Source organism: Palaemon carinicauda, chromosome 2, assembly GCF_036898095.1.
Source record: "Palaemon carinicauda isolate YSFRI2023 chromosome 2, ASM3689809v2, whole genome shotgun sequence".
NCBI classification, from domain to species: domain Eukaryota; kingdom Metazoa; phylum Arthropoda; class Malacostraca; order Decapoda; family Palaemonidae; genus Palaemon; species Palaemon carinicauda.
In genome coordinates, this window is record NC_090726.1 from 167,273,695 (window position 1) to 167,283,694 (window position 10,000).

A 10,000-nucleotide genomic window follows, 5' to 3' on the forward strand; every position below is an offset into this window, starting at 1 on the left:
AAGGGTTTTGGTGGCCAATGTGGTAATATCCCTTACTGGTGATCGCCACACTGGGGTTCGAGTCCTGCTCAAACTTGTTAGTCTCTGAAACCTTACCATCCTTGTGAGATGAGGATGGGGGTTTGGGGGGACCCTGTAGGTCCATATGCTGAGTCATCAGCAGCCATTGCGTGGCCCTCCTTGGTCCTATCTTGGATGAAGAGTGGGCTTGGGCGCTGATGATATGTATATATGGTCAGTCTCTAGGGCATTGTCCTGCTTGAAAAGGCAATGTCACTGTCTCATACCTCAAATTAGTTGCGGACCCTATATTAAAATTAGATCTGGTGTATATTAGAGAGAGAGAGAGAGAGAGAGAGAGAGAGAGAGAGAGAGAGAGAGAGAGACATTTTCTACCAATGCTATATGGCAGTTAAGGATTAGTAAAAATAAACACATTTAACAACATATTATGCTGGAATGTTAAAAGAATATTCATCCTGTTATTCATAGAAATAAAGAAAAATTCAAGTGATCACAAAAGAATCGCAATAGAATTATATATTTGGGAAAACTTTCCTTCCTTGTGCAGTATAATAAAAGAATTGAAAGGAAAAAGACACACTAAACAATCATAATAAACCAATTTCCTCCTTTAAATAATCAAATGTGATAAGGAATTTTACTCTTACAAGATTCTTGTATTTTCTGGAATACCAGCATTACTTATTTCTAGATGCTTTCCAGAAGGGAAGGTCACACCATAATCCCTCTGGATTAGGCTTGGTTCATTACGGGTCAGTTAGAAACCATGTGTCTTTTAATCTTGATCCTTTACCAGCCAGTAAGAAAACTCCGCCCTTACGCCTTATAATTTTGCCCCAGGATACATTAAGGCCTAGAAAGCTTGAGTAGCTCTAAAATTTGCTCCTACGTGCCGGCCAAGGGAATGGCCCATGCCAACAAGAACTGTTGGCTATAATCTACAATAAAATTTGCTCAGTACTCCGAGAGCTCACATTGAATGCACTTACTGCATATCATCATCCGGTGCTGACTACAATGAACTCTTCAGTTACTTTATCTTCTCCAGTATGCCCGGATTCGGAGGCTCGAGTCCCGAAAATAAAACACGACAGTGATAGCAGTGTCCAAACGAAGGAAACAAATTTGTCGGAAGATCAAGTCCCCAAAATATGACACGACAGTGATAGCAGTGTCCGAACTACGAACAAGAAATTGTCGGAAGATCAAATCCCCAGAATGAGACATGTCAGTGATAACAGTGTCCGAACTACGGACACGAATTTGTCGGAAGATCGACTCCCCAGAATAAGACATGGCAGTTATTGCAGTGTTCGAACTAAGGGCACTAATTTGGCAGAAGAATTAAACGAAGCTTCGTATATTAATGACGAGATCGAAGAGCAGTTTCGGCTCTTCCGTCACCGACTTTATAGGAAGGAAAGACAAGAAATTCTGGATAAGTATCCAACCAAAATTTATCCTTATCTACCGGCGACCTCTTCATCTGGCCTTTCAGAATTCGGGGAAGAAAACCCAAGGAAGAGACACGATACTTCGAGCAGCGATAAAGCACTGATTCTTCTGCGTCACATCACACGTTTCCGGAAACTTGTATCAACGACGATACTGAGCAAAAATATCCGGCCTGTCAAGAGAGAAAGGAGCAAGCCTTAGACGACCGAAAACAGACTTCAGCAGAGATCCTAGAATCTATCAAGGAGAAGATCAAGATCTGGAGAGAATCTTATGATTATGTCAAAGAAGCATATTATATCGTAATGTTATGCCAGCAATCAGCATTTGTGTCCGCACAGCCTGATTATCTTCCGCCCCAGAAAAGACTAATGACAGAAGAGGATGAAAATAATTGTGAATAAAACTGAATGCATTTTAACCATCTGTTATTTTTTTCATATCCAACTGTTGATAATTATGTCTAGCAAATAATAATTTTAAATATGAACACAGAAATGTTATATGAAGTAAATAGATATACCAGTAATGAGAACAGTGATGCCTAGAAATATAAGAATTTTGGAGAGTAGCGACGTAATAGGTTACAAAAGTGCACAGAGCTTTTTTTTATTTTTATTTTTTTTTTTTTTTTTGGGCCAAAGAAAATTTAGATACAGATAATTCCAGTTTTTTTAATCACTTAATTCGAATGCTTAATAAATTACGTTCCGTATTAAATTATTAGTTATTTTCCTATCTCTAAATTCCAGCAGTACGAAATCAACTTAATTCGGCACTGCCTGCTTAATTGCAATAAGAATATAAGCCTAAGATACTTCATTTCCAGCTGCTCCTGATTTTCACAAGTATGATAGCATGTTCTATAGTACATATGACGAGTTGGAAGACAGGTTCCCAGGGAAAATCAAGGGTTCTAGGCATTTGAGCAGCTGCTGTGTTCTGCATTATATGAAATCCTAAAGATATGTTCTCTCTTGTAGGTCTCAGTTGGGTGTTTTTATAGCCTGTCTATGAAATAGTATATTAAAAAAGAACATATCTTCATATCTATATTCGGTTCGAAAGCGAACACTTTAGTACATTCATTTTCATTCCATTACCCAATAAATTACGAAAATAAAATACATTATATGAAATATATTTAAAGAAGGCTCAATTCCATAAGTAGTTCGTAGTTGTTTTGCCTTAATCTAATATCTTATATTTTTCATTTCTAACTAATTTGCGAAGTTATTAAGTATGATTTTGTGATTTCAAAAATTTAATATACAGCTGGTAGATAATATAATTCGGAGGAAAGATGAAAAAAATAATAATGCTGTTACGGTTTGTTTTTCTTACACGAAGATACATACTTATTTTCATTCTAATTTCTTTTTATTTTCTTGTCTAAAATTATAAGCTCATCTTGCTAGGCAATCCCATCTCGGAGAATAACTTTTATTAATAATCATTTAAGATATACAGTACTCTATAAGCTCAGGAAAATATATAAAGAAAATTGAAGAACAGTCACGATATACTCCTTCAGTTCCTCTTTTCTAATACACCTGTGTTATGACTGTTAATCCATACAATTACATACATATTTTACATATTTTACATATCAATGCATATGTATTGAAATATACAGATAAGTAGCAGAAAAGATTATACTTGTATAAATATAAGATTGTTTTGGAAACAGGTGAATAGTAGCTTAAATCGGAAAGCATAATTTCTATTATCTGAACTAAATGATATTTAATCAAGAAACCACTTGTCATTCCAGTCAGGTCTATATCAAGTAATTGAAGTATTTTATAAAGCTTGTAGATATATTTGCATATAAATGCATCGATTATGTACATCCTATGTCCTACATTCAAGTTATTAGCGAAGCTTTTTTTTTATATAAAACTAGACTCCTTGATGTTTATTCCCAATAAGTTATTTTAATGAATCAATTTCTTTACTAAAGACCAATTAACAGTGTAATATTTTCTCTAATTTGGCATGAGTAAAGTAATTGGTTCATGCTAGTATTTACAATTCTGGAAATTATGTTAGTGAGACTAGAAGCGCTTTCTAGCGCAATTTCTTCAAATGTTGAAACTAGATCAATAACACAATTTTTATTTTTTTTTTTTTTGCCCTCTTAATAATCCTGATTAATTCATCTTTTGCTATATTATTGAATCTCTTGAATCTTATTTGGGAATTTGGTACAGTACTAATATGACAGAATATTGGTAAAAGGCGCAGTTATATTTTAAATTTTGTATTTAAATAATTCTACAGAATTAATAGTCAGTTCTTAATCACTATTCCCACCCAGCAGCCTTTTTTTATCTATATCTCCCATTACACCATTTAGGAGAAGATATAACTTATTCATACCTGTTACTGCTTCATAGATTTTTTCATTTAGTATTCAGTCTTTTCCTTCTCAATAGGTAATTGTATTAGAACTTTGCGGTTGTTTATTCCACCTATGCACTATCAGTTTTAAACCGACTCCACTTTTATCTTTACTTGTTTATTTTTGTCTAAAGATCCCCATCGAACAAAGAAGATCCATCCTTAATACTTATGGACTTTTAAATCTATGGAAATATGTTATGGTAGAAATTTTTATTCACTCTATTATAGACAGTTTTGAGGTAATCAGCACATATAGAACTCAATATACGTTGTTTATCAAGGTTACATGGATTAATGATACCATATTTTATTTTATTTGCAACTTCATTAATAAATACAAAAGGAAAGAAAATTTATTTATTTCTATACCTTTTTTTTTAGCACTGAGAGTTTCTGTAAAGGTAATCTAAAAGTTACAATCTTGTTCACTGGAGAAATAATACACTTCTCTTCCACATTATCTGATTCAACACTATTCATTTTATCATTTAAAACAAAATCCACCGTATGCTAATTAAAGTTGTTGTATAATCAACGTTACTTACCAACTGATAAGATTCCAATAAGTCACTAAAGGCTGAAGTATCATGATTTGATGTACTGATATCTCCAGAGGTAACATATCCAGTTGTTCCCATGTAAATCATCTCATTAGGAATACTGAAAAAAAAAAAAAAATTGCATTCCTTCTAGGTGATTTGTGCAATATTGCAATAGATATTCTATGGTTCTTTTTACCCAATTGATATTAGAATAGCCTTTTAAAGCGAAAAGTCTCCACCCTCCCATCCATCAACTTACCCTTTTCTTTTATCGATTTGCCCTTGTGATTGTGAGTATGCATGGGTGGCGGCCTGATCTTCAACTTATGTAGTAAAGGATTTATATGGAGTGTTTATGAGTTGACCTGTTTTAAATGTTGATTTATTGGAAAACTCCAACAGGCTTTATTGACTAGTTTATTGGTTCTTCTCCAGTAACTACTTGCAAGACTAATATTGAAAAAAATGCCTATGAGAGAGAGAGAGAGAGAGAGAGAGAGAGAGAGAGAGAGAGAGAGAGAGAGAGAGAGAGAGGAGAGAGAGAGAGAGAGAGAGAAAATATTGTACCAATTTTAATATCAGCCAAAATTGGATGACTGAAAATTTGTAACAGTATTTTATACTAAAATGTAGATGTTATTTTCAAAGAATGTTCCATACAGTAAAAAAAAAAAAAAAAAAAAAAAAGAATTGTTCACTAAAATCTAATAATCTAATGTATAAAATTAGAGTACCCTTCTTCCTTTATCAATAATATAAAGCCGTGGTAAGGTAAAAGTATGAAACCCGAAATTTTCATAAGATTACTGTGCCTTTCGGAATAGCAGCCTTCCTTATTTCCAGCTGTTTTCCAGGGCGGTGTATTACCAGGGCCGTCTCGAGAGTAAAGGGGTGTCGCTCGATTTCTTTACAGTTTTTTGCTGTTATGCCTGAAAATTTGACTGTGTGTTTTCCTTTCCAAATGCTAATGAAGAAAAAGCCTAGTCATTGACCGCCATCAAGAGAACCCGATTTGTTTCTAACTATAATAGTAGAGGAAGCACTATATTTCTTGTCGTAACAATTATAATTGCATTATATTGTTGATGTGGTATTGGCCACGGAATATCAGCCTCTTGTATAAGGATGAAAAGATTACTAAACTGTTTATGAAATAACTTTAGTATTCACACATTTTTTCCTTGCCTCTTAATACTTCATTCCCTCTTTGATTTTTTCTCATTCAATTCTTGCTTCCTCATTCTTCGGTTGCTCTCTCTCTCTCTCTCTCTCTCTCTCTCTCTCTCTCCTCTCTCTCTCTCTCTCTCTCTCTCTCTCTCTCTCTCCTCTCTCTCTCTCTCTCCTCATATTTATGGAAATGCGTTTTGCACTTTCATACTGCATTTAAACACTTTTTTTTTTTTTGTAATTCTTCATATAACGTCAACAACTTCAATGTTAAATCAATACTTTTACACTGCCCGGTAATGGAATACTTCGCGTATACAAAGAAAATGGAATTCCTTTCGGAAAAAAAAAGTATTCTTTATATTACAAAATTTGGGAATGCTACTTACATCTGAATTTTCAATGATTCTTATACATTATATCATATGAACTAATAACGTAATTCTCTATGTATTCAAAAACCATAATTTCAGTCCATTACACAGAATTTCCTCTTTCAAATCCTTGGTATAAATTAACTATAATATCCGGTCAACTACATTTAATTGATTAGAAGCGGAGGGCTATTAGTTAGATATCTCTCTGTTGCTCATCTATTTTATTATGTATTTTTTTTTATATAATGGAGTAGGTTGGCCATGGCACCATCCAACAGTTGAGATACTACCGCTAGAGAGAAATTATGTCCTTTGACTGGTCAGGCAATACTATATATGATCTTTCTCTCTAGTTAAGGTTCATTTTCTCTTTGCCTACACATACACTAAGTAGTCTGGCATATTCTTCACAAATTCTCCTCTGTCCTTATACACCTGATAACACTGAGAATACCAAACAATTCTTCTTCACCCAAGTGGTTAACTACTGCACTGTAATTGTTCGGTGGACACTTTCCTCTTGACTATGGTGAGGGAGACTCTTTTAGTTATGGTAAACGGGTCTTCTAGAAGGACACTCCAAAATCAAAGCCTTTTTCTCTAGTCTTGGGTAGTACCAGAGCTTCTGTACCATGGTCTTCCACTCTCTTCGGTTAGAGCTCGCTTGCTTAAGGGTATACTCGGGCAAACTATTATATGTAATATCTCTTCCTCTTGTTTTGTTGGAGTTTTCATATTTTTTTTTAGGAAATACATATTTTAATGTAACTGTTCTTCAATTATTTTATTCTTCCTCTTTTTTTCACTACGCTATTTTCTCTGTTGAATACCCTGGGCTTATAGCATCATGCTTTTCCAACTAGGGTTGTAGCTTAGCCAGTAATAATAATAATAATAATAATAATAATAATAATAATAATAATAATAATAATAAACTACAACCCTAGTTGGAAAAGCATGGTGCTATAAGCCCAAAGGCTGCAGCAGGGAAAAATAGCTCAGTGAGGGAATGAAACCAGGGAATAAATAGAGAAGTAATAACAATCAAAATAAAAAAATTTAAGATCATTAATAACTTAAAATTAGATCTATCATATATAAACTATAAAAACTTTATAAAAACAAGAGAAACATGAAAGAAATAGCATTCCCAAATTTACAGTCAAGTAAGAGAACTGTAACCCAAAAGAGAGAATGACCATGGTACAGAGGCTATGGCACTACCACAGACTAGAGAATAATGTTTTGACATTCAGAGTGTCTCTCTTCCATAAGAGCTGTTTACCATAGCTAAAGAATCTTTTCTGTCCTTACAAAGAGGAAAGTAGCCACTGAACCTTTACATTGCACTAGTTAACTCCTTGAGTGAAGATTCGTTGTCAGATGTATGAGGACAGAGGAAAATGTAAAAAGAACAGGCCACACTACTCTGTGAATGTGTTAGTAAAAGAAAAAATGAGTTCTATCCATAGAGAAGGATCAAATGCAATGCTGTCTGGCAAAACCCTAATGTAGTAGATTAAACTAATATATCCCAATATTTGGAATTCTCAGAAATTGATTCCACGATTGAGTACGGATTCTGAAATGGGGAAATGTGAGTGGGAATGTGGTTATTGCCAAGAGAAGATCCGGGAAATAAGTATATTGTTTAGGGATACACTGTTTAAATATATATTTCATTATTGTGGAATGATTATGAATCTCTTTTATTATTCAGGATCTAAATATAACCATTAAAAAGTAAAACTCATTTATTTCTTAACTATCTATTTTCAAACTGAAAACAATTATCATATTCTACATTTTATATATTTTTTCATATCTTTTTTTTATCTACAACTCTCGTATGAAAATAGCCTTTAGGTCATGGGAATTGAGTGGAACATAGAGAGTCACCGTCAAAATGCCTTTTTTATATTTAGACTTTTCAATTAGATCATTTGTTAAGTGGAATTGATGACTGTAACTGATTTCTGACGATATTATAAAAAAAATGACATATGTCAATGTTACTCTCTGAAATATCACTAAGCGACACGAGGCTCTGTCAGTTATAACACGGAGCATAAACTTTTGATCCAACTCGTTAAAATATTAAAGTTAAACATAATCTCATAATGTTCCATAAAGTAAAAATATAATTCGTTTATTTCCTGCAGGTTCTAAAGTCAGGGGTGTTGTCATAAACCGTGAAATGTAGAATGCAAAATGTTTATTTTAGAAGCACATAAACACGGAATGATGCAAATCTTTTTTGTACTGTCATTAAATGTTGAAAGTGAGAAATATTCTTCAGCTTCCAACTACTTGATGAAAACGGAACTCTTGATGCTCCTCTCTTATGATGCAAATATATAAAAGGTGGCAGAAAGTAATTTCCTCATTCAGCCGGAAGTTTATGAGGAAATTGATAGATGGTCGGTTTTAGAGGTGAAGCAGAAAACCGTAATGGCTTGTTTATTTTCAGGAATTGAAAACTCGGAGAGTTAGAAAATTAAATACATAAAAGGAGAAACCTTAATTTTGTGGCTAAAAGATACAAATAATTCGAATACCGTACAATTCAAGAAAATAATTATACAAAGCAAAGGTGAAAAATGGTTGTTGGATGAATTTTATGACTTTGCCAGAGTGACTTTAACTAAAATAGCCCATGAAACTTTATAGCAAATATGGAGATTGCAATGATAATAAAATGAAGTGGGAAGTTTGAAACTAAACAATCATTATATGGAAATAAAAACATGGAAGACTTGGTTGATATAAATAGTTGGACGGATAAAATATGCACCAGTAAGAGATCTTATCTCCTTGTAGAATCTCAATTAAATATTCTACTAAATATTCTTCCAATAAAAAAATTAGAATGACCAGAATACTAAAATGTACAATAAAGAGAAAAATCTCATTGTATTTTATTGAAACGGAAAAAAAGATATAAATGCGAAGTTATATAGTATTCAGGTATTATCAGTGTTCTGCAATCATTAACTAATCAAATAGATATTGTATATTAGTTTGGAAAGGGAAATCTGTTATATGAAAATATCTAAAGCAAGAACCGTCCTCTTTACAATATATTTCGACTGCATTCACACTTTCATGTGTATAAAAGTTTCCCTTGGAAACGTTATCTTAACAAGGTGGTTAGCAGTCGACGAAAAGGTTATCCCCCCCCCCAACAAAACAAAAAAAAAAACATTATTTACAGTATTCTATATACTGCTCAACAACATATATAAAACAAGGTAATGCAAAGGTTTTTAACATGAAAATCAAGTTTTTTTATACGTAACCCAGATTTACAAATTGGCTTTATTTACAGTATTACAGTATTCTATAACATGCACAAGAACATAATTTAAAATAAACGCTGCGAAGGTTTTATTCACGAAAATCCAGCTTTTCGTAGACATGTACCCTTAATACATATTTCCCTTATTCACTAGCTAGCTAGTTTGCCTCCGACTTCAATGACTTTTATCGACTGCTCAACGTACCACTAAACATTTGTGAGTCGACTAAAACATGATTAGGACAGAATGAAGTGATAAAGTACTGACGCATATTTGATCAAAGGTGATTTGAATCTTCCAGGGCAAAGGAATGCGACCGTAATGATATTCGTCGGGCTTACTACATCAAAGAAAGAGAATATTCACACAGCTCGTGCTGCAACCGATGGGAAAGCGGGAAAGGCATGGCCGAACTGGACGAGGAAGAGGACGGAGAAGTCGAAGAAGAGTATACAATGGAATTCCTAATGGCTGCTGACCTTGTCAGGTACGAGATGATAAAGAAGGAGGCTTCTCTCTTCGGCGACAGGCGGAGGAACGATGTAAATGAGAGTTACAAAAGAACCACTGGAGAAGTGCCCAGCTAAGGTACGATCTGGGTGTATCGAGCTGGGATCTTGGCGGCTGCTGGGACCATATGCAAAGAGAATGCTCTCACCAGTTTGGCTGTGTGCGCTGCACGGGATCTCATCTTGCGTCAGAAGCATTTCAAAAGGTGAGAATCAAAAGT